Below are 25684 nucleotides of genomic sequence, written 5' to 3'. Positions count from 1 at the left end.
CCTGATGATGGGAACCCATGGTTGGGTGAGTGCAAAACAAGTTTCTCTAAAATGTACCAATAGAGTGGTCTGCTCGCTGGTTTCCCAGCATCATTGCCAGAGTGAATTTTGGTTTATAGAGTTGGCTATGTCACAAGATGATAAACACAAATGAGAAAGTTAGCATAAAGAGTGTTAATAAGATAAAGGAATCAATCAGTGTATTTGCCTGGGGAGATATTTTCATTATTGCTCCTTAAGCTTTATTATCAAAGTGAAAAATGTCTGTTATAAGCTCCTCCCTGGTGGCATCTTCATTGTAGAGGGGTCCCCAAACGGAGGGTGTGGTGTTAGTCTTCCTTGTCAGCTTGACAAGATTTAGAATCACCTAGGAGACACATTTGTAGGTGAGTCTTTGAAAGCATTCCCAGAGAGGTCTAACAGAGGAGGAAGACCCATCCTGCACGTGAGTAGCATCATTCATGAGCTGGGATCCTAACTGCACAGGAAGAAAATACTGAAGAAAGTTAGCTAAACACCAGCGTGCATCTCTCTGCTTCCTGATACAGGTATAGCTATGCCTGCCTGCCTGACTTACCTGTGGCCAAGATCTCCCCACAGTGATGGATCTCAGACCAAGAACCAAAATAAAAATAAACTCTTCCATCCTTAAGTTTTGTTTTGCAAGTATTTTGTCACAACAAGAAAGTAGCTAATATAGAAGGGGTGGGTCTGAAGATGTCTTCATTTTATAGTAGGTGACTGAAAATAAAGACATCCTTATGCTCCTGAATGTAACTTAACACATATGAAATGGTGTCTGCCACCTAAGTACCAGGCTACTTCAGAATGTAGATGAGCTACCAAAAAATGAAAGAGGAAACATGATCTTATGTGCAAATAATTGCTCTTTACACATCAGTTAGAATCATCAAGACACAGAGAGGAAAGCAGCCATGTCAATCAAACCCAGCTGCCAAATTATGACTCTCTGCAATATTTACAAAATAATGACACAGTGAAAATATACAATTCAAATTGCGTTGTGGGAAATTCTTTGTCTGCTTTCCTGTCTGTCTGTCTGTCTGTCTGTCTGTCTGTCTGTTTGGGACAGAACCTTATTATGTAGTGTTGGCTGGTCTGGAGTTTACTGTCTGGACTAGGCTGGCCTTGAACTTGTGGTAATCCTCCTGCCTCCTGCCTCCTGCCTCCTGCCTCCTGCCTCCTGCCTCCTGCCTCCTGCCTCCTGCCTCCTGCCTCCTGCCTCCTGCCTTCTGTTTTAGTTAAGGGTTTCTATTGCTGTGACCATGGCAACTCTTACAAAGGAAAACATTTACTTGGGGTCTGGCTTACAGTTTTAGATGTTTCATCCATTATCACCATGGCAGAAAGCATGGTGGTGTACAGGCAGACATGGTGCTGGAGAGGCAGCTGAAAGTTCTACATCCAGATCATCAGGAAGCAAGAAGATAATGCTGCACTGGGCCTTGCTTGAGCATGTGAAATCTCCTACCCCTAGTGACACACTTCCTCCAATAAGGCCACACCTACTCCAACAAGGCCACACCCACTCCAACAAGGCCACACCCACTCCAACAAGGCCACACCCCTTAATAGTGCCACTCTGGTGTCACTAATGCCTATGAGGACCATAATTTTCAAACTACAACATCTCCCCAATGCAGGACTGCTGTTATCTACCACCATGCTGGCATAGTGAAGGTAATTAACCACTATTCTAAATGTTGGGTTGGCCACATAGAAGCTAGAAAATATGCTTTTAAAATATTTTCTTGTTCAGTTAGTCCTATGTAAATGTCCACCATCCTAGAAGCCAACCAAGAAGACTAAAGTGCTACTTCTACACATGCAAAATTCAGAGATGGGGAAACTCTTGTAAGACAGTTAGCTGCTACCTGTTATACAGTACTGTTATCTGGGAAATCTCAAATAAAACATTGTAATTACATGAAAACTGGGGCTTAGGGTATTATTAATTATTAAAACAGAAATCTACCTTAAACCCACTGAGAACCTTCCTCCATGCTGGCTAGTTTTCACAGTGGAGGCAGATACTATACAGGCTATAGGGGAGACAAGGCTCAGTGTTCTCACCCAGGACTCACCCTGCATGTTGTAATTTACCTGGTAAATTTCTACCACTCATGAAATAATGGCAGTTCTGTTATGGGATCAACCAAGCACTTTCTAATTGAATTGAGGCCTCTGTCTGCTACAGTAAACCGGATCAAAAGCCCATGACTGGAGAAATCATAAGCTCAAGGCAGCTAACCTATAGATGACGTGTAACTAACTGCTCACATTGTCAAATTGCCTTCTCAGTAATTCCATCCAGACCCACTGGTCTCTACTGCTCTCAGCCTTGCTCAGAGAAGCTTCCTTTTGCAATGGGTGGTTAAGGTCAAATTGCTAGCAATCCAGGACTGATGGCTCAGATGTAGATGGATCATTCATTTCAACCTCCCCAATCTAAAGGCCCAGGAAATACCACAGAGGAGTGGTCAGAAAGACTGCAAAGAGCTGGATATAGAGAGGAAAGCTCTGAATGATGAGTTCTGGACATGACATGGCTCTTAGACTCATGTGCTCACCTTGGCTGGGGTCACCTGCACTTCATCCAGCCGTTCAAAACTCCAGCAAGGGTAAGCAAGAGGATCCTGAGGCCTCACCCCTGGGTGTAGAGCTATGAGAAGGTGATGGCTGCTGGAAGAGAGAGAATCACTTTTCCTTGGAGATGTGGCCCACTGTTAGGTTGCCCACCCCAACCCCCCACCACCAGTGCATGGACTCATACCCACGTGCATATAATTAGCACAAATTGGACCCAGGGAGTTATTAGCAGCAACAACAATTTTAGAGGATGGCATGAAGTTGAGAGAGAAAGAGAACTTTGTGGGTCCTAGTAAGGTGGTGTTTGGGGTAGATAAGATCACAAGAAGTTGTAAACATGCATGATACTTTCAAAACACAAAAGTTCGTATTGAATTCATAAAATACAATGAAAAGCATATCGAAAAGACCATTTAAAATCGTTTTACATGTGTTTCAGAGCCCTGGGTTCTCATCAAAGACGTCTTGGCCCAGTTGTGTGCAGACGGTGATTCCAGGTTAGCAGTGAAATGAGTTCTTTCCAATCCGTAGTTACTTCTAAGCAATTACCAGAAGCCTCATTAGAGCACAGGCCACCGCTGCACATCTCATCTCCTTATCTCAAATTGCATTCATGAGTGTTTATTTTTTATTAACTCGGCAGTTAAATCTGGTCCTGCATGGGTAGTTGGACCGGGGTTTCACTTCCAGCTCCAAATTGTGATAGCAATGTGATGTGGAGTGTCTTAAATTGTCTTAGCTTTGATTTCCTACTCTGCAAAAGACATATATAGTCACATTAAATGTTAAACAGTAGCATCAGTACTACATTATGTCATATATAATTTATTTACATAAATTATAATTACATATTAAATGACATTAAAGCCTCCTTCTAGGTGTGGCATAAGAGCGGCACAGCAGGAAGTGTGGCCCCTGTTAACCTCGGCCTCATTAATTCCTGTCTGTGTTCCCTGTCACCATTGCGACTGATCATCGGGAAAAGAATGAAGACTCTTCATTTCCTAGGAAGAAAATACAAAAGCATTCATAAGCATAATTGGTAAAGGCCAGTATTTCACAGGGCTTAAATCTGCTTTTGTACACAAAAACCTTCTAGATGGACGAAAGCCAACACATCATAAAAGCGAGGCTTGTGTGCTAAAGAGTAAGAGGTTGGACCGGGAAGATTCAGCGAGCCCACGAGCAGGCTCTGGATCCTGGGTAGGAGGTCAACAAGGCCTGGGCAATGAAAGAAGAAGTCAGATCAAGCCAGGGTTAAGGGTCTGAGTTCTTTCCAGTCTTGCTTGGGCTATGTTTAAAAAGCCATCAAAATCTCCTTGAGGCTCCGAGTTCCTATCAGAATTTACTGCATAACTTCCAATGCACAAAGCAAATGTGTATATACCATCAGAGTAGCAGAGGGCAGTCTCAGCTACTGTCTTTCTTGTTTTGTTTTGGGGGACTGCAATTCAGGGTCTTCAGCATCTAAACAGGATCCTTAGCCAAGGCGTTTTGATGTTGTCAGGACACCTCAGGATTAAAAACCAACCTGAGCATTGTATAAAGGTCAACTTGACAGGATTTGGAATCCCCATAGAACCATGGCTCTGGGTGTGGCCACGAGGGTGTTCCCAGAGGGTTTTAACTGAGTAGAGTGTGAGCAGCACTGCCTCTGCTTCCTGACAGCAGATGCAGTGTGCTGAGCTGCCTCACAGAGCTCCTGACAGGACACCGCCCACATGCCCCTTCATGGGTAATGTTAAAGAAATCTTTCCCCCAAGAAGTTGCCTCCTCATCAAGCGTGTGGTCACCACAAGAAATGCACCAATGCGAAGAGCAGCAGATACACAGTCAGGCCTTCTACACTGCCAGAGCGGACAAAACCATGACCTGCTTTGAGACACTGGGAGTTGGAACTCAGGCTGCTCCATTCAGCCCTGAAATAAGCTGTCTTCTCTGGGTGACAGTCAGACAAAGGCATCCTATTGGGACAGTTAATGCTTCAAGTGGGCTTAGGTATCATTTCCTGAAAGGCCTGGCACACACGGAAATCTCCCAGCAGACACAAGTCTTATCTATTTAACCAGCAACGGGACACAGCAACCAGTTGTCCAAAAATAACAAACCTTAGCAATGGCTTCTTCCTGCAGCCCTGGGGAAGCATCCTCACCATGTCTCTGGGTAATCAGCCCAGAGTAGGATCCCCGTGGAAACACTGGCCCTGGAAAAGTCCACCAAAGTCAGCATCATGTGGAGAGATTGGAGCCAGAAGAGCAGGCAGCCTCTATCCCCACAGCAATCAGAGGAAAGAAAACACTTCACCCCAGGAGCTGAGAGCCACCTCCTTCCCCTGAAGCCCTCTTAGCCAAACTCTTCCAACAGCTGCGAGCATCACCTGCTATGCCAACTTCTGCGGAATTGTTCCCCTAGCTACAAAGAATCAACAACAGCAACATTTGTGAAGGCTAATTCTGCACTAGGTACTGTTACAAGTGCTTCATTCTCTGCTGAGACATTTATGTCCCCTACAGTGCTGTGACCTAGGCACTGTACAATATACATTTCACATATGCAGTAGTTAAAGTATAGAACTGGGAGGTAGCACACCCAGGCCACGCAGCCAGTGGGAGACAAAACAAGACTTAGAACAAAACAGCAAAAGAAGCTGACCTTTTGAGCGTAATCTTCTAATTTTAAAAATTGCCTTGCTTATTTTTATTTACTTACTTACTTACTTATTTTCTTAGGGGTTGCATGTCATGGCACATGTGTGCAACTCAGAAGACAACCCAAGCTGCTACCTCATGGGTCCCAGACTGAACTCTAATCATCAGTCTAAGCATCTTATTGGTCATCAGACCTCATTTTCAGCCATCCCTCTACTATCTCTTGTAAACTGTCCTATCTTGATGGATAGTCTTCCCTGGACCTGAAACTGATCTTAGGTTCCCCAGCTAACCTGGCAGGAATCAAAAAGGAGAGGATAGGAAAGGGGATGAGGAACTCGGAGGAGAGAAAAGAGGAATTGATTAGACAAGTAAGTCTTTAAGTAAGTTTAACCCATTGGCTTGTTAGATCCAGCCCCTCATCTCTTCAAACCTTTTTAAAATATAAAACCAAACCATGGGCAGGCTACATGGCTAAGCAGGGAAGGGAGCTTACCACAAATCCTGACGACTGGGCTCAATCCCTAGGACATTCGAATGCTATGCCCTCCACCCCCACAACACTCACGCATGTGCACACACACACACACACACACACACACACACACACACACGGCATAAGTGCAGGTGCACACATACACAAATAAATGTAATTTAAAAAAACAAAAACAAAAACAAACAAACAAACATAAAACCCAAATTTTAATGGACGTCTAACAGAAGCAAAGGGGAAATTCTCACCTGTAGATCTCACTGTCTGCTGGATTTAAAGCCATGGGAAGCTCTGAGAACGCAGTTCTTCACAGGCTAACTCACTGTACATCAGCAAAGGGCTCAGCCTGACTGTCAGTGCCACAGCCTCTTGCAATCTTTTACCGCTAAGCAATGGAACCTCCTCGGGCCACCATTACCAAGGTGCTTCTCTCAGACAATGAAGAAAAGATGGCTGGGAAGGCAGAAGGAATGAACACCTCCACCCCAAAGCTAAGTACTTATGCAAGCAGGAAATATTTATGGAGTGTTTCTGTGTGTTGTGGGTAAACGCTAAGAACTCAGCAGTGACTAAAACATCTTGCTCTTTAAGGAGATAGTGTTGGGATGAGTGATGTCTGTTTTCCATAAAGGTCCAGATAGTAAAAACCTCCCGCAGTTAATTTGGCTGCTGTGGCACAAAAGCAGACAGACAGTATGTAAATGGATGAACAAGACTGTGTTACAATAAAACTTTATAAGAACACAGAAACAAAACCGAGCAGTGTGCTGGATTGGCCCCAGGGTTGTAGCTCGGAAACACTCTAGGATTTGAAGCAAAACCATTTCTGTGTGGCTCCGAGTTCAGATCCATGGTCTCAATCCTCAATCCTCAGGTGGTAGCTCATATTTTGTCTAGATATGGAATCTTTGAATTCCAGTCAGTTACTTGAGATTTTCATAGCTATTATCCCATAATCTCTTCATGCTGACTGTCACCTAGAAAAATCTGTAGCCAGCTGCCTTGCCCCTATCAATGACTTTCCAGTGGATTATTTTTGAAATCCAGAAAATTTATTGGAGTATGTCTTTGAGATTCCTGTAAGAAAGCTTTTTTTCCCTTTCAGGATCTGGTGGTAGCTCATATCTAAATATTGAGATAATGTTGGTTATGCTGTTTTATATCATTTCTCAGGCTTTCAAGTCTTCAGGGACATGCCATATCTTGGTTTACATTCTGTGTTTCCCCTCACTCTTTGGTACTAGTATGTTATGGTTTGTGTATGTTCAGCCCAGGGAGTAGCACTATTAGAAAGTATGGCCCTGTTGGAGTATGTGTGGCCTTGTTGGAGTAGGCGTGTCACTGTGGGTATGGGCTTTAAGACCTTCTTTCTAGCTGCCTGGAAGCCAGTATTCTGCTAGCAGCCTTCAGATGAAGATGGAGAACTCTCAGCTCCTCCTGCACCATGCCTGCCTAGATGCTGCCATGCTCCTGCCTTGATGATAATGGACTGAACCTCTGAACCAGTAAGCCAGCCCCAATTAAATGTAATCCTTTATAAGAGTTGCCTTGGTCATAGTGTCTGTTCACAGCAATAAAACCCTAACTAAGACATAGTAACTGCAGTGCTCACTCTGGTGTACGTAGGACCTGCTAATTCCTCCTGCTAGACATAGAACCTGTCCATTCCTCTCTGTAAACCAAAATGACCCTAGGATTTCCTGTCTCTTCATTCTCCCTCCACTTCCAGGATGCGATTTACGTAAATTATTTTTATTTTGAGAATTTAAAAAGACTTGTTTCAGTCACGTGTTATATAGGTGTGTCTGTGTGGGAGTCTGTGCACATGTGATTTCAGAGTCTGTGGAGGCCAGAAGAGGGCAGGAGAAGCTAGAGTCAAAGGCGATTCTAAGGCACCCTGAGGGGGTGCTGGGAACTGAACTAGTGTCCTCTGCTAGAGGAGTACGCGATGTTAACTGCTAAGCATTCTCTCCAGGCCCTGGTAGATCTTTAAAAATATATACTTAACATAATATTTATGCACATCATAGTTTCATACTTTCTTGTAAGCCTTTTATTGATATTTTACTTAGTTATATTTTATTTACTTACTTATATCGAATTCCTCTATTCTTATTATCTGCTGGGGACTGAGTATCTGTGTCCCCCTTGAATATATTGAAGCCTACATATTCAATCTAATGTTCTTAAGAGTTGACTCCTAGGGAGGTAATTAAGCCATCCTGTCAGAGCCTCTACAAATGGGATTACTGTCGAGACTAGCTACTTGTCTCATTGCTGTGACCAAATACTCAGGAAAGCGACTTAAAGAAGGAAGGGCTGGTTTTGGCTCACAGTGTGTGTGGGGGGGGGGCACGGTGTGGGGGGTGCATGGTGTGGGGGTACACAGTGTGGAGATGCACGGTGTAAGGGTGTCTTCCATCAACAGGGGAAGGAATGGAAGCAGGGGCACAGGGCAGCTGGCCACACTGCATCTGCAGTCAAGAGAGAGAGACAGGGATGCTGGTGCTTGCTTCTGCTTTCTCCTTTTTATTTGTGTTTAGACCCAGACTGCAGAGGGCTGCTGCCCAGATTGAGGAGACCTCAGACCCTAGGACTGTGTTGCCCGTATTCAGGGTGGGTCTTCCTGGAAATAGCCTCACAGACGTGCCCGGAGCTGGTTTTCTATGGTTATTCTTGAACCTATCAAGTTGCTAATGAAGATCAACCACTACAATTCCTTCATAAGAAGAGACATGAATATCTCTCTCTCTCTCTCTTCTTCTCTCTCCCTCTCTCATGAAAAAAGTCATTCTCTACAAACCTGGAAGTAGATCCTTATTAAACCAAGCCTAGCAATACCTTTATCTCAGACATCCTAGCTTCTCCTAAGAACTATGAGAAATAATTTACTCTTATGTAGTCAATCAGTCTGTTCTGCTAATAGCAAACTGACTGTGGTGCATTTTGGAGTTTTTTGTTTGTTTGTTTTGGGGGGTGTTTTGGTTTTGCTTGGCTTGGGTCTGAGGTCTCACATTTTCTGCTCTGTGACAGACCACTAAGAGAATAATTATATTTACTTAACTCGTGAAGATTTTTTTTTTTTGAAAGAGTATTATCTTTTTGAAAGTAGCAACTTCTTGAGCAGGTGTGTTTTTCCTCCAACTGTTTCTGGTTGTTTTCTATCACTTTTCCTGGTTTATTCCCTGTACGGATCCCGTGCTAAATATGTTTCCTTATTTAGCACTGAAGCTAGTGAGTATTTCTGTAACAACACAGTTAGAAAGTTTATGTTGTATAGATTTCTCTTCCAGGCTCACTTGATGGCTGTTCGGTTTTGTGTGTGAACATCTGTTTATCCTCCTCTGCAGCTAGTGGAGATGGACAACTACTTACTTCTTACAGTGTAAAGACTCTTGCTTTCCAATCTGCTGCAGAAGCAGCCTGCCTCCTGTAAAGATGACTACCCCTTGCAAAGATGGCTGCCCCTTGCACAGATGACTGCCCCCTGTAATTCTTCCTTCAGCCACATCTCTATTTCTTGGAGGGAAAACAGGTCTGTGGATTACAGTCACCACTAGACTCTACTGTCTTCACCTGTGACACATACTTGCTTCCCAGAGGGCCCCAGTGTTCATCAGCTATGGCTCTGTTCTTTCTGTTGGTGATGTTGTTAGCTTGGACTTACCTGCTCCGAGTAGCATCCCCCACCCCAGGGCTTTTATGATTTAAAATGTTTGCTGTCTTCTCTTATTTGCTCACAATGGAATTTCATCAGTATTTCCCACTGCTGTGTTTTCCTTCTGGAGGATTTTGAGGTATTACCATGTTCATATAGGAGCTCCCAGTGTGAGCAGTGGACTTGGAAAGCCACTAAGGCTGACCAATGCAAGTGTATGAAAACCAGACTGAGAGAAAATATTTTTCTGTCAATAGTGTCTAAATATCTGAATGTCTAAAGGCAGTGTTACCAACATGTTTAGGGTACAACCTAATAAGCTAGTCTCAACTGTTCACCCATTCTCAGGGGACCAATTAATGAAACAAGTAATGGTAAAATCACAAAAAGGAGATTCATTCGATGTGGCTACACTGGAGAGAGAAACGAAGAGATACAGTAACCCCTGAGGTCTATCCTCTGGGTACTGACAAGGAGGATGCATAACTAAGCAGCCCTGACCAAGGTGAGGTCTTGATCATCAATGATTTGACATTGTCTGGAGCCAGTCTGTCCTGCAAGGTGGTTGGATAACTTGTCAGAATGGTGTGAGGCCTCTTCTTAGAAATAAGTTCCCCGCCTGGCTGTCACGGAAACCTACCCACTTTTCCTTTTCCCAGAATAAGACTCCCAGTGCCTTAGGGTCCAAAGGGGAGGGTCACTCTTTAGAGCATCATTTAAAGCCTGATGAGAAGGTCTGCAGATGGCATAGTCTTGGACAAATGCAGAAGGCATTAGTGTGATTGGTGTGCCCCACTCTACGGAGATTCTCAGGAGCTGGCAATGCTTCCCCTGCAGTGTCAGGGGAAGATGGACCTAGGGGAAACGGGACTTTTCTATGAAGAGACATTAAGCACTGATCTTAAGGTCCAGGAGGTGATCTCTTTACTCTAAGGTAAAATGTCACAACATGTTTGCAAAATATACATAGATTAAAGTAAATACTTAAGAGTAAGAGAGATGGCTCAGTGACTAAGAACACTTGATACACAAGCAAGAACACTTGAATTCAGACCACAGCATGTAAAACCCAGGTGTGCGCCCCCCCCCACACCCATAATCCCAGCTCTATAGAGGGTGGAGACACAGTGACCTGCGGAGCTTCTGTCTGCCAACCTAGTTCCAGGTTCACTGAGCAATCTCATCTCAACGGAACAATGTGTAAAGTGGTAGAATGGGACATTTGAAGCCCTCCTCTGGTCTCTACAGCACACAGTACACACATGTAAATACCACACACACTTCCCACACCAGCCTCGGCCTCTCCTCTAGGTCTCCCATGCTAATATTTCTTTTCCTAATTTCCTTCTTGTCCATACTGTGGCAAGACAGTAAAGACTAAGAAAAATCCAGATCAAGCCCAACACAAACAGGAAGCTGAATGCAGAGAAAGACTATGCATGTGTGGGTGGGGTTGGATATGTACACGTGGATGCAGGGCCCTTGGAAAGCGGAGGTGTCACGTCCCCTGGAACTGGAGCTACAGGCAGTTGCCATCTGTCCAGCATGGGTTCTTAGAGTCAAGCTCCAGTCCTCTGTACAGTGTGTGCCTGTAACCACTGAGCCACCTCTTCAGCCTCTCTACTTCCAATTATGTGTCTCTCCAGTCCAGTTCTTTGTGGTGTGATACAAGAATCCAGACACATTTGAGCAGGTGCCCTCCCAACTCAGATATACACATGTCTAACTAAGACAAGCTAATTCACAATCCACAGATGTCCAGAGCTCTCTTTCATTCCTTAGTTTATAAAATAAAAATATATTTAACATTCTTTTCTACATCTAGTGTGTCTTACTCAACCTTACATTGTGCTAGCAACTCCATAAAACTAGCTTGCACAGCTGTGGGGTTTTCTCATTTTTGTTTTTGTTTTTGTTTTCTGTCTGCATAAGATTTCATAGTATCTTTAAACACCACAATATATTCAGCAGTCTCACTGTGGTTAGACATCCATATATTCGCCACTACTTTGCTATCACAATGTAATAAAAGAAAACATGTTAACATATGCTTAATACATTGTTACTTTTGTTTCTATAGGATAAATTCCTACAATTTGTAGTTGACAGGTCTAAGGGAATGTATAATTTTTTTTCATCTTAATAGAAACTGCCAAACTGCTCTCCAAGGAAGCAGAAACACTTCAGACACCCAACAGCAATTCATGGAAATCCTTTGTTCTCCACATGCCTTCAGTGAGTACTGGAATCAGTTTATAGCTCATTATATTATTTTCCTTATCAATCTTGGAACCATTTTCTCCCTCTTCGTGGGGAAAAATAACTCAGAAGGGCAAGCTGTAGCATCAGGTGGCCTCTCATATGAACCTTGCCGAGGTTCAGCAAATGATTTTGCAGAACTCTGTGATTGTGCGAATACTGGACAAGGCTCTGGTCTAATTTTAAAGCACATAAGTCTGACCTTTAGAAGCGCAGGTTCCACCGAAGAATGAACGTGAATGTTGTGTGTGGTGGTTGGTATTTACTGTCAACTTGGCAGGTCTAAAGCCACCTTGAAGACAGACCTCTGGACACGTCCGTGAGGGAGCTGCTCCATTGGGTTAGCTGAGGTAGGGAGACCCACGCTAATTGTGGGCAGCACCATCCCATAGGCTGGCATCCTGGACTGAATGAAAGAGAGAAAGGAGCTGAGCGCCAGGTTCATGAGTCTCTGCTTCCTGACTGTTGATACAATTTGGCAATTGCCTCACTCTCCTGACTGTTGTTGATACAATGTGACCAACTGCCTCACACTCCTGACTGTTGTTGATACAATGTGATCAACTGCCTCACACTCCTGACTGTTGATACAATTTGGCAATTGCCTCATACTCCTGACTGTTGATACAATGTGACCAATTGCCTCATACTCCTGACTGTTGATACAATGTGACCAACTGCCTCATACTCCTGACTGTTGATACAATGTGACCAACTGCCTCACACTCCTGACTGTTGATACAATGTGACCAACTGCCTCACACTCCTGACTGTTGATACAATGTGACCAATTGCCTCATACTCCTGACTGTTGATACAATGTGACCAATTGCCTCATACTCCTGACTGTTGATACAATGTGACCAATTGCCTCATACTCCTGACTGTTGATACAATGTGACCAATTGCCTCATACTCCTGACTGTTGATACAATGTGACTAACTGCCTCACACTCCCTACCCTGATTTTCCCATCAAGATGGACAGATTGTATCTACCCTCAAACACTGAATCAAAGGAAACTTCCCTTCCATTAAGCTCTTTGTGGCAGTATTCTGTTGCAGCAACAGGAAAAAATGTTAGTGTTTGGAGTCTTTAGGAAGGTGTGGAACCTTTCTTGTGCAGCCCAAGTGTGGAAGCTTGGGACCTTAGTCTTAGAGATTTCTCACCTATAAACCAGTCTACCTATCCTTACAAAATGGTTTCCATGAGTCTACCTACTCTTCAGGATTGTTTTGTGATTTACACAATAAGACACGTTTGTAAGTGACACAGCAAACACCCAGTGAGTGGGAGATGGCCTCATTATTCTTAAAGGTTTACATATGGGAGGATGGGTAATAAGGAGAGATGAGCAGGAAGGCTGGGGCCAGACTGGGAAAAATCTTGAATGTCAGGTTCAGTAATGTTATCTTGAAGCTGGGACCTGAGAGAGCGGTGTGGTGGAAGTGCTGTTCCAGGAATGTTTCTGAGTCAGTTATTAATCAACAGATAACTCAGGAAATGTCTGTCTGTCAGATGCATCTTCCGTAAACAAGTCTATCAGAAATAATTTCTAAATGCCACCACATCAGCACTAAGCAATTAAAACGAGTGACTGAGTCATCAGGTGGATGCTGGCTTTAAGCAAGTGCCACTGCTGTTACAGCGCATTTGAGCCAAGGAGTCTCTCAGGTTCCCAGCCAGAGATCACTTTCCTGAAAGAATTGTGAGGAAATGAAATCCAAAAGGAAGATGGTTCCAAATACACTCAAAAGTATAGCTTAACAATAGCCAGGGCCCACCCATCATCCATGTCCTCCAGTGCTCACCTCTCAATGAACCCAGTCTTGGTGGACAGAACCTGCTGATCGCCGGCTAAAGGCTCTCTAAACACAGGAATGTCCACTTGTCCCATGTGCATGTCAAAATGGCAGGGCCAAGAAGACATTCTGGGAGCAATGCTCAGTGTATCACGGGAGCTACTGGATAAATACTCAGGATGGGTCAACTCTGCCCTAGCAAGACTTGACTCAGTTGTCCAGAATAAGACCCTCTTTGTCCAACGTATCCATTCCATGCATGCCCTTTCTTCCTCTAACTTCTCCACACTCCTACTGCTCTTTCCCAGTATCAATGGCCAAAGTTTTTAACTTTAGGATTTTGCTTAGAGTTATCTTACTGGAGAAGCCATAAGATAAAGTACTGACAAAGCCAGCTCAGTCAGTCAACAGGTTCTTTAGTGCAGGAGTGAGGATTAAAAAGAAAAAAGACAATTAGACAACATTGTAGCATGACCCCCAGTCAGTTCTGAGGCTGAGGCAGGTTTATTTTTTTCCCAATCTGCTTTTATACCTGTTTAAAGGGCTTATCAGGGTGACCAAATTATCTGATCCTACTTCCCTGCCTAGCCCAAAGTCATATTTCGGCCCGAAGGCCATTTCTTTGTTCTAGCCTAAAATTAGATTCTGCCCTGAGCTTACTTCCTTATCATGCCCTAATGTCAGATTCCTACCAAGTAGTCCCGAAGATTCTCCACAAGGTACACTAACATTTGACTTGGGATTGTTCTATAAGATGGAGTTCTGAATCCTCTTCCTATTTTTTTTCAGTGATGAAAACACTCCTTTAAAAGCCAATAGCCTTTTGTTTGCTTGTTTGCTTTACAATAGAGCCAGTGTCTGTGCCTAACTGTGAATTAATCACAAAGAGAATGGAGATAACAAGGGACACTTGAACAAACCATGACCAATGTCCTGATGATTATTATAGTAGAGACTCACTATGGTTTCAGCATGAAATATTTCCCACACGACACTTCAGCTGGTACGTGCAGTTTGGTGAGATGGTATGGTGGCAGATGGAGGAAGACCACTCGGTTATAGCCTTCAGTTATACCTCATCTTGATGAGAGAGAGAGAGAGAGAGAGAGAGAGAGAGAGAGAGAGAGAGAGAGAAAGGTTTCAGCACTCAACTCCAGCATGATTAACTTACCATGAGTTCAATTTGCATACATATTTCTTACATGGAATGGGCTTAACATATTTTAATTGCCCACAGTAGAAATAACATTTTTCATTATGATTGCATGCTCACCTTGCCTTTTCCATTCATTTATCTGAGAACTTGGACATACATCAGAAAGAGTGAAGAGGAGACAGACTGCCCAGACTATCCCTGCTTCGGACTATCCCTCCCTCATATCCATATGGAGACAATGTAGTCACAAGGTGGCTGACTAAAAGTTATCTATTAATACCCATACACTCTGTGCAGGCAAAGCAGGTAGTGATTGTTAACTCAGGCCACAAAAGGGGTAAAGGGGTTCTGGAGAAAGAATTTTGACTACATTCTTGTTTTGTTTAACTGACTGGAAAAAGATCAAAGCTTTTAATGACCATCATCTTTTAACAAATGGGAGCAGCTTCGGGAGGGTGTTGACTCAGGCTGTGTCCTCAGATGCTATTACTTATTTAACCTTCCCTGAATCCCAAGTGGCTGGATATATAGTTCATGAAGCCCAGGCACGGGCTCCTTAGCACACAGACTCCTCTATGTGGGTAGTGGAGAAAGAATCCTCCTGGAATGCATCTGTCAAATCTTCTAGAGAAGCTAGGGAAAGGGAGAAGAGGAAAGAGCAGGAAGGGGGCCAGCACCACGCCAAGGCGTTCCCATTTGAACTGGGCTCAACTGCCAACACTTCCTGGTGTATGCTCAGGAGGCATGGAGCAATGGAGCAATGGATGCTGCTGCCTTCAGCTGCTGCTCTTTGCTCTGTGCTGGCGTGGAAACAAATTAGTTTCATCTTTTATTTCATTCTTTGAAAGTCCTTTGAATTCTGACAGGCTCATGTCAGAATTCCTCTCAAGACTCCGACCCAGGTCCATCAACACACACTGAATACTTCACCCTCACCTCCTGCCCTTTACCAAGCCAAGCAATCACTCATGTGCAGTTTCCCCTGTGAGAGGAAAACTCAAAGGTGTCCCATCACTCCTGGGTGAAGGGAGGATGCTTTGAAAGGAAAGGATGGCCGCCAGCTCAGAGAGTGCTTGTCAGTCTTGATCTTGCTGCCTTGTCAGGCTGACAGCAGGATGGCAGGCCATTAGTAGGAGGCCATCTTTGGAATCACCAAGAGTAAAAACCTAAAGAAGTAGAATATTGGTGACTCTACCACATTATTTTCATTCTTGAATGCTGTTTTTTTTTAAGCTCTCTTATATCTTTATGTATATGTTTGTTTGGCGTGTGTGTGTGTGTGTGTGTGTGTGTGTGTGTGTGTGTGTACATCAGGATCATGCATGATGCCCACAGAAGCAAAAATGGGAGACAGATCCCCTGGAACTGGAGTTACGGATGGTTGTAGGCTGCCATGTAGATGCTTAGAATTGGATCTAGGTCCTTTGAGAAGGCAGCCATTGCTCTGAACTGTTGAGCCATTTTTCCAGCCCAATTTTGATTTTTTTTTAATTGCATGCATGTATATGGGTAGGTGGGCATGTACCTGTGAGTAGAGTTTCAGGCAGTTGGGTTTATCCAATGTGGGTGCTGGAAACCAAACTTAGGTCCTCTGTAATAGCAGCACATGGTAGGCCCCATCCCTTAAAAAAATAAAGTGTTGAGTGTCCTCCACAAAGGAAGAAAAGTAACAAAAACTTCCTTGTCCCCAGAGTCAGGTGCTTCATGGGGGAGGGAGTTATGTTTTCTTAACTCTCTAATATTTTTCTCCTGTGTTTGTTATTTTCCTTTCCTGATTCCAGATGGGGAAAACAGAGAAGTCAAGCAAGGAAGGCACTTGTAGAGCTGACATTAAATATATGGAGGGAGACAAAGCAGAAGGAATGAGTCATGGCCAGCGTGGTTTCAATGGGATGGAAACCAAGGGACAGAAGGAGGTAGCCACACTGTGAGGACAGTGGAAGAGAAAGCAGGACTCGGGTCCTCAGGGAGGAAAAGGCATGTGAACAGAGCTATTTAGGGCTTCAGAAAGTTCAACAGAAGTCATATGAAAATCACAGCTCCAGGGAGCACCATTACACCTGGGCTTGCTGAGACCAAGGTGCTATAAAGAGACACTTGTGCCCATCCTTTTTGGTCATCAGACTACTAAAGAAATGGCCACTGAGGAGCTAGAGCCACCCCAGAAATCTCCTGCTGAGAGAAGAGAAAGACTAGCCTGATGTCAGCCAGAGAGGGAACTGGTCTCCCAGGAGATGTCACTCAGTGCTAACAGCTATCAGACCACTTTGCTGGGGAGACTGGAAGCCAGACATGGTGGGACAGGAGTGGACATGACCACACCTTGACCTGGACAGTTTGAGTGCATGTATCAATAGCTCTCTTTATGGACTTAAACCTCACTCTCTATATTTAAATTTTGCTTTGTGACCTGGAAGGTGGACCTGGGGAATCACTTATGTCTCTGTCTCTCTTTCCAAAAGATATCCCCTAGAGTTGGAGCTACAAATGGTTGTGAGCTGCCTAATGGGTTCTGGGTATCAAAACTGGGTCTTCTGCAAGAGCAGCCAGGGCTCTTCATGGCAGAACCATCTCTTCAGCCCCCAGTATGACAATTTTAATTATTATTATAATTTAATTATTGAAGATGAGCGTTAAGCCTGCTTCAGGAGCACAATCTATGCCCCAAGTTCAGGAAAACTCTATCACTAGATGCTGTGCTGGCTTTACTGTGTGCCCCAGTCACTGTGGGGGCCACTGAGCACTTGCTGTGTGGCTTGTTGGAACTGAGATATGTACCAGAACTTGGAGCTCTTATACAACATAACCTGAATGCTAGATGTTAACCAGCTATTTTACATTGTGTATTGAAATAACACGTAATTGTTATAAATTAAGTACAAAGAATTTCAGAAATCAAATGCCAAGTGAATAAAACTGCCAACCATCAAATGGGCAACGAACTGAATAGAGAATTTTCAAACACAAATGGCCAATAGCCATTTTAAAACTGTTCAATATTCCTAGCCATCAGGGAAATGCAAATTGATACTACATTGAGGTGCCACCTCACCCTTGTCAGAATGGCAGTCACCAAGGAATCTGACAAGAAATGTGGATAGAGTCAGAGCCTCACCCATTGTTGGTGGGGTGAAAACGAATATGGCCACTGTGAAATCAGTCTGGAGGTTTCTTAAAAAATAAAACATTAGAAATAGTATTTCACTCCTGGGAGAAAACCCAGAGAACTTTACACCCTACCACTGAGATATTTTCAGCCCCTGTTAGCTGCTGCTTTTGTCACTATTAGCAAAGAATTTAACCAACTTTTTAGTTCTCCTTCAACAAGTGAATGAATAATAGAAATACTAATATATGTTATACATCTATATGCCATATGTACTATATGCTATGTATGCCATATACAATATTATATATATACATATATACACACATATATATTGAACTGAAATAGTATATATTATATATTATATATGCCATATTTATACACATACAACTCTAAAGAACAAAGTTAAAAATGTACAAGAAGATAGATAGATGGATTTAGAATGTATATTAAGCAAGGCCACACAGCCTCAGAATGAACTAAGCTACACATTCTCTTCATATGCAGAATCTACCCAATGATATGCACATACATGTAAATAGTTGTTGGTCACAGCATGACATGAAGAAAGGGCAACCAGGCTAGTACCAGGGGACGAGGGAGGACCGGGTGCAGGTCATGGACAGGAGTTATGAAAGAGGAGATGAAATTAATTGCTTTTCTAGTTCTAAGCTTGTCACAGATTTTGGGGGGTTGGGAGATGGTTGCATGCATAAAGTGTATGCGATACTGAAAGTATGAAATCTAATGTGAAGGTTCACAGCTGCTGTTCCTAATGCCAGCTCTAACTTCTCAAGGTTTGCACTGATTTTGGGTCAACTTTGGTATACAATGTTCTCATTTATTTGCAAGTTTTCTTATATAAAGTTTACAAACTGTTAAACTATAAACTGAAATAGAAAGGAAATAGTAACAGCTTTAGGGTAGTGGTCAAACAAGACTAGGTACTCTCATCTACTCTTCTGCATGTGTTGTAATGGGGTCCACAGTATATTTCTACAGATGCCAGGAAAGGAACCCATGCTTGCTGGTACCTAAGTTCATGCACATGCATGGTGCCTTCCTCTTGAGGAAGAATAGAAAGACAGGAATTTAGGGGTGTGGGGGTAGGGAAAGAAAGCCTCACTCCAGAGTCTCCTGAAGTCTCTAGAGTGTTGAGGATTCGCGAACAATTACCATTTGCAAAGCCTTTCTCTGCAGTCAAGCTCTTGACCTACAGTTTCCTAGGACTCTCACGGGAACCCCATTCACAGTAAGAGGACATTTCCTAATCCCTTTTGTAATGGCTCCTGGTTTTACAGTACCAGATTAAAAATCCCATTCTATGTCACCTTGTCAGGCATCCTCTAAGTACATTTGTTTAAAAGGAGGTAAGAAAAGGTTTCTTAGCATTCCTGTGAGATGTAACTTGAGTGCCCACCAAAATGGGCAACATGGCGTCCTAAGACACTTAACTCCAGCTCTCTCCTAAGAACCCCATGTCCACACTTGGGTCTGTCTTAGTCTTCCTCTGAGTTCTCTCACTGTCTTAACTCCCATGGTAAAACAAAACAAAACAAAACAAAACAAAACAAAACAAAACAAAACAAAACAAAATCTCTGCTTCGGACCAGCTTGTCCTGAAATTCTTTCCCATATGGCAGCAAAGGACCTACCTTTTTCCTGAGTCCAGTTCTTAAAAGATTATAAGGTGCCAGGTGGTGGTGGTGCAGCACCTTTAATCCCAGAACTCCGGAGGCTGAGGCAGACCCGAGAATCTCTTGAGTTTAAGGTCACGCTGGTTTGCAGAGCAAGTTCCAAGACAGCCAGGGCCACACAGAGAAACCCTGTCTTGAAAAACAAACAAACAAACAAACAAACAACACCAAAAAAGATTAAGAGAATGTGCCTGTGATGGTGTGGAGGGTGACTTCCTGGAGGGCGACAGCATGGAGGGTGACAATATAGAGGGTGACAGTGTGGAGGGTGACTTTGTCTTATCACTACTCACACTACAGTCCCTGGGCCTCCCTCAAATCTGCTCATCAGTGGGCAGTGGGAGGAAGCTTGGCCCTGTGCAGTCTATGCTTTCTCTTGACTCCAAAACAGATCTCACTTTGGAGGATGTGCGAGGCATGGGAAACAGGAAGCTGGAGAGAGGAGCCAATTCCCTTGTCTGCCTTTCATTTCCTTCAAAGTGGAAATCTGCAAGCTCCTGTTGCTCTGACACAGACCAGGATGTGCACTGAAGTGATCGTCTGTGGGAGGCTCCCAAAGGAGGGTTCCTTTGGTGTGGAGGCACCCAGCTCAGAGTTAGCCATTGCTCACTGTCAGGAGGCAAGGGGGACATCCTGGAAACAGACTTTGATCTATTTGTTTGCAGCGGCCCTCCTTCATCCTATTGACTTGTTACCGGAATCTGCAGAACATTTTGTGAAAATCTGTTTGAATAGGAGGTTTTGACTCAAAAGGCTGTTTTTTTTTTTAAGTTCTATATTTTCCTTTTCAAAGGAAATCCATTCATCTGGTTAACAAAACTAATGAGTCATGCGATGTACAGGCACTTTGTCAGCTACCTTATTCTCCATGATATCCCAGACTAATTGAGTGAGACAGATTTGTTTAAGAATAGCAAAAAGGAGCTGAAGAGATGACTCCATGGGCAAAGCACTTGCTGCACAGCCTGACTCCTGTCTTCAGATACCCAGAACCCATACACAGAGCCAAACAAAGGGGCTTACCAGCCTCCAACTCCAGGGCACCCCATGAGAAAAGCCAGAAGCGGAAACATGAGAATTGCCAAAAGTATACGGACCAGTTCGGCTGGAGTCAGCTGTGGTGACAGGAAAGACCCCACTGTAAACAAGGTAGAAGGTGAAGACTTGATCCCGTGCTGTCTTTTGAGCACCATAGCAGTACAGTGGTACACACTGTCTTACACACACACAGCACACACATACATAGCAGAGGATACCATATCACACACACACACAGGTGAAAAAAGATTTAATTATGCCATGACTCAAATCCACGTGGACTACAAAGGAGCATAAAATAGGAATCAACTTTCCCTTGTGAGATCAGGTAAGTTCCCTGGGGTTCCCCACCAACCCTATTTCTGCTCTGGGTCTGAGCCCCAAATCCACACACCTCCAGACGTCTCTGCCTGGGTGACACTTGAGATGTCACGTGTAGAAAGCATGGCTGACATTGTTTCAAACAAAAATACCACTCTTCCCCTGCAGTAAGTACCCTAAGCACGGCATCTCAGTCAATGCAGCAGCGCCCACTCAGGTCCCAAGCAGAGGCTGAGAACCAGCCGTCATTCCCACCTTTCCTCTGCCTCAGTCCTGCCAATGCTGTGCCACCAAGAACCCACCAGGAGCTGCCTGAGTTCTGCTCCTACACCTGTCCCCTAAGTTCCCTTCTCCCTCACTCTGGTCCATCCAGATTTCCGTCTGGATGCACACCTGGACATTTGCAAACATAAATTGGATTGTGTCACTTCCTTGTGTGTACCCTCCCAACAGGTCTTCACTGAAGAAGGAATAAAATGGCAAACATGTTGCTTAGAATCTGCCATGGTTTCTCCACTGGGTTAGATAGAAGAACATGACATGTTGTTGGATGCGGGAAGTTAGTAACAGCTCTACATAAAAGTGAAAATCTGTGCTGGTGATTGTGGCCCTCAGGAGTCTGAGCCTGAGGAGAAGTGGCACTGAGGGCTTTTCCATTCAGGACCAAGTTCCCAAAATAATGATTCTGATGCTTAATATTTCATGAATAAACACCTAGCCCAAAAGCTCTGCCTTGCTCCTCAGCCAGCTCATAACTTCCTTGCCTGTTTCTTCCATTCTATTCCATTCCATTCCATTCCATTCCATTCCATTCTATTCCCACTGTGTGCTTAGTTATCTCTCCTCAGTTTCATGTGACCTTCTCCTTCAGCGTTCAGGGTGACTCTATCCCAGAGTTCAACCTCTCTCTGTCAGAGCTCCCACCTCCAATTTCCTGCCTAAGCTAATAGGCCAACAGCTTTTTATTGACAGGTGATTCCACACAGTGCATATGAGGAGTGCCATAAATTTGAGGTCCTCCTGGTCTGTGTCAAGATCTAGCTAGTCAGCTTATGAAGTGAGGCTCTGCCTAGATACACACCAACACATATACACACATGGCAGGGGAGCGGTATTTGAAAAACATTTATCAGCCAAAGAATATAACTAACTGGCTGGACAACTTCTTAGTGGTACCAAAGTTATCCAGTTCATTCCCTACACTCCAAGAGGGTCACTCTCAGAAACTGGCACCACTCCTGCTGAAACACACACACTAATATACACTTACACACACTCACATATACACTCATGCACATACAATACACACACATTCATACTCACACATATACAATACACACATACACATGCTCACACACACTCACACACAACACATACTCATACACACATACAGACACTCATACAATACACACTCATATACATATTCATACTCACATACACAAATACACACAGACATACATGTACACACACTCACACACATACACATATACACAGTAACAAACATACATAACACTCATTTATTCATACAACACATACACACTCATACACACAACTCACACTCATATACATACACACACACTTATGAACACACACTCATAAAGCACATACACACACACTGGTTCATACTCAAAACACACACATACACATACTCAAACACACATACTCTCATACACACTCATACAACACACACATTCACATATACACACTCTACTGGCTAGTTTTGTGTCAACTTGACACAGACTGGAGTTATCACAGAGAAAGGAGCTTCAGTTGGGGAAATGCCTCCATGAGATCCAACTGTAAGGCATTTTCTCAATTAGTGATCAAGGGGGAAAGGCCCCTTGTGGGTGGGACCATCTCTGGGCTGGTAGTCTTGGGTTCTATAAGAGAGCAGGCTGAGCAAGCCAGGGTAGGCAAGCCAGTAAGAAACACCCCTCCATGGCCTCTGCATCAGCTCCTGCTTTCTGCCCTGCTTGAGTTCCAGTCCTGACTTCCTTGGTAATGAACAGCAATGTGGAAGTGTAAGCTGAATAAACCCTTTTCTCCCCAACTGCTTCTTGGTCATGATGTTTGTGCAGGAATAGAAACCCTGACTAAGACACACACTCACACACAAATGTACTCACACTAACAAACACTTACTTACACATATATACACACTCACACACATATAGATACACTCACAAACATACACATATGCACACACACACACACACACACACACACACTAAATGACAGAAGTATGATCCATAAAATGCCCAAATTAGAAATAAACTAAATTCTTATCATTGAAGATGAATGTATAAATGTTTGTATCATCATACCACGAAGTAGCTAGTAATAGCAATGAAAATAAAATCAAACACAGAAAAAAATCATACCATTGAGTCTCAACATGACTCTGTTGATCAAAAGGTCCATAGGAGAGGCAATTGTGGAGATTATGTTCAAAACCAGGCAGAGGTAATCAATGGTATCTCTGTGTAAGTCAGTTTTCTCTTCTCCATAAACTAAGAAAGCAAAGATTTGGTTTGCAGGGAAGTAGGTCCTATCATGGCAAGCAGAAGGTGATCAATAATAGGAAGAAACCAGAGTGAGATAGACCACCAAGGATACAACTTCCAAGGACCTCAGCCTCCGGCCAGGCCCCGCCCACCTAGACAGGCCCCGCCCACCTAGACAGGCCCCGCCTACCCAGTTCTCCCATCTCCCATTGATCCACTCAGACTTTAAATCCATGGCATGAATGGAGTAAACCATTCATTAGGTCAGAGTCCCCATGATTTAATCATCTCTAGACACAACCTCAGAGAAACACTAAAGGGCATGCTTTATTAGCCTCCCAGGGAGTCACTAATCCAATCAAGCTGGTAGCTAAGATTAACCATCACCTGCTGTTAGAACTCCAGTTAGTCATTACCCTGGCAGTAGTGGGTCCATGGAGCCTGCGAGAGAGGCAAGGGCATGGACACTGCTTGTTTTCTGTTTCTTGATTTGTTGGGAAGGACCCTGGTATGTTAATATAAGAAATGTATCAAGAGTTTGCTTAGGATTTCTCTGCTCATATTTCAAACAAAAATTGACTTTTAATGATTATAAATAGAACATTCTGGGGCTGGGAAAATGGCTCAGTGGGTAAAGTGTTTGCTAAGTGAGAGTGAGATCCCCGGTACCTCTGTAAATGCCCATCAGGCATGGCAGCCCTCCGGTGATCCCAGTACTGCAGAGATCGAGATAGGATTCCCAGGATGAGCTGACTAGCTAGACTCGCCAATATATAAACTCTGGGTTCAACTAAGTGGCCCTGTCTCGCTATAGAGGAAGTGACTGAGGAAGCACCAGACCCCTAGCCTCACCTGCACACATTATTTGGTTTGCAGGGAAGGTGGGATGGAGTAGTAAGTGTGTACCTGCATACATACCTGTCCCCACAAGTGTGAGCACACACATGAACATGTACCTGTACATTCATGTGTGTCCACATGTACGCAAACACATACATGCATGCACAATGCACAGACACACAAAAGAAATCAGTTAATTAAAACATTGACAGTCCTTAACTACAGCCTTCACTCTAATGCTGTCTCCATGGCAGATCCTTTCCCTGCTTTGGCAAGTTGTCTGGCTTACTTTGGTGTCTCGCTGTGAATGCTTGCCCATCCACTCTCCTCCATGAGTCATCACTAATGTAGCTGCCTGTTTGAAAGAGGTCTCTGGATGTTCTTATCCCCCTTCAGCATACTTTCTTTCAGAAGCACTCATCCCAACTTGAGTTACTTCACTTGTCTCTACACTTGGGGAAGTGCTCTTTTTGGGTACAATATTAGTGTCACAAGGACGAAGCTGGCACATGCTTGGCTCACCCGAATAACTCAGAACTAGGGTGAAGGAGTTGTGGTAGACCAGAAAGACCAGAAATATTTCCAAGACCAACTTCTAGAAAGGAAGAGGCAAGGTCAAGAGCCTCTGTTGGAAACAGGGCCTTGGCAAAGTGTTTGGTGGATTTGATTATACAGCACTGTGATTTCATTGTGTGTTGTGGGGCCTCAGAGTTTGATTTATGGTTGGTTTATAGCTCCTCTCTAAGCTGTTTTACTTTCTGGAAAGGGAATCTCTCAGAAGACAAGGAAATAGCCACTGCCTGCACATATGCTGGTCAGAGCAGTTCATTTAAATGGCAGTGCTAAGTTGGCAGCCCAGAAAATGGAGGCCCTTCAAGATACACATTGTTACTATCAAGGAGAACAGCTGTTCTGCACAAACACTAGAGACAGTTTTCATTTCCTTTGTGTGTGTTTCCTTTAGAATATTGCTTCCTCATCAGGTTAGTCTTGATTAATGATTGATGTGTAAGGGCCTAGTCCACTGTGGCAGCTGGACCCAGAGTGTGAAAAACCAGGCTGAGAAAGCCATGGCGAGCAAGCCAGAAAACAGCATTCATCCATCTCTTTCCAGGACAACAGCCAGGGCAGATTAGCATCTCTCTCTCTCTCTCTCTCTCTCTCTCTCTCTCTGTGTGTGTGTGTGTGTGTCTCTATCTCTCTCACACATAGACACACTCACATATACATATACATGAAAGAGAGAAAGGGAGGGAGGGAGCGAGGGAGGGAGGGAGAGGGAAAGAGAGAGGGCGAGAGAGAACAGGATAGCAAGCAGCATAGAAAGATAAATATGTGGGGTTCAAGTGTAGCCTTAGGAGCCAAGCCTGGCAAGTCCCTCATTACGGGAAACAGTAAACACAGCCTCCAGGGCCTGCTGTAGCTCTGCAAGCTGACTCCACAGTCCTCCCAGGCCTTGAAACCATTCCTCTATGTGTAGGAGTAACTACCACATCTCCCTACTTTTGCCAACCAACATCTTCTCAAGGCTCCATGGCCATCAAAATAGTAC

The 25684-nt window shown here is 43.8% G+C and overlaps 1 long non-coding RNA gene across 1 annotated transcript; it reads right to left on the bottom strand.

Annotated features, from left to right (window-relative positions):
* Window positions 1-219: 219 nt before the first annotated feature.
* D330037F02Rik (RIKEN cDNA D330037F02 gene) lies at window positions 220-19818 on the bottom strand. Its single transcript, NR_166686.1, has 7 exons — window positions 19388-19818; window positions 14431-14550; window positions 11871-12074; window positions 4719-4813; window positions 3459-3614; window positions 2592-3364; window positions 220-367 (listed from the first exon to the last, which is right to left on the bottom strand). It is a non-coding gene; the product is annotated as an RIKEN cDNA D330037F02 gene (long non-coding RNA).
* Between the last annotated feature and the right edge of the window lie 5866 nt (window positions 19819-25684).

Source organism: Mus musculus, chromosome 9 (genome assembly GCF_000001635.26).
Source record: "Mus musculus strain C57BL/6J chromosome 9, GRCm38.p6 C57BL/6J".
In the NCBI taxonomy this organism is placed as follows: domain Eukaryota; kingdom Metazoa; phylum Chordata; class Mammalia; order Rodentia; family Muridae; genus Mus; species Mus musculus.
The sequence above is the reverse complement of the archived record's forward strand: the minus strand, read 5'-3'. Positions and strand labels throughout refer to the sequence as shown.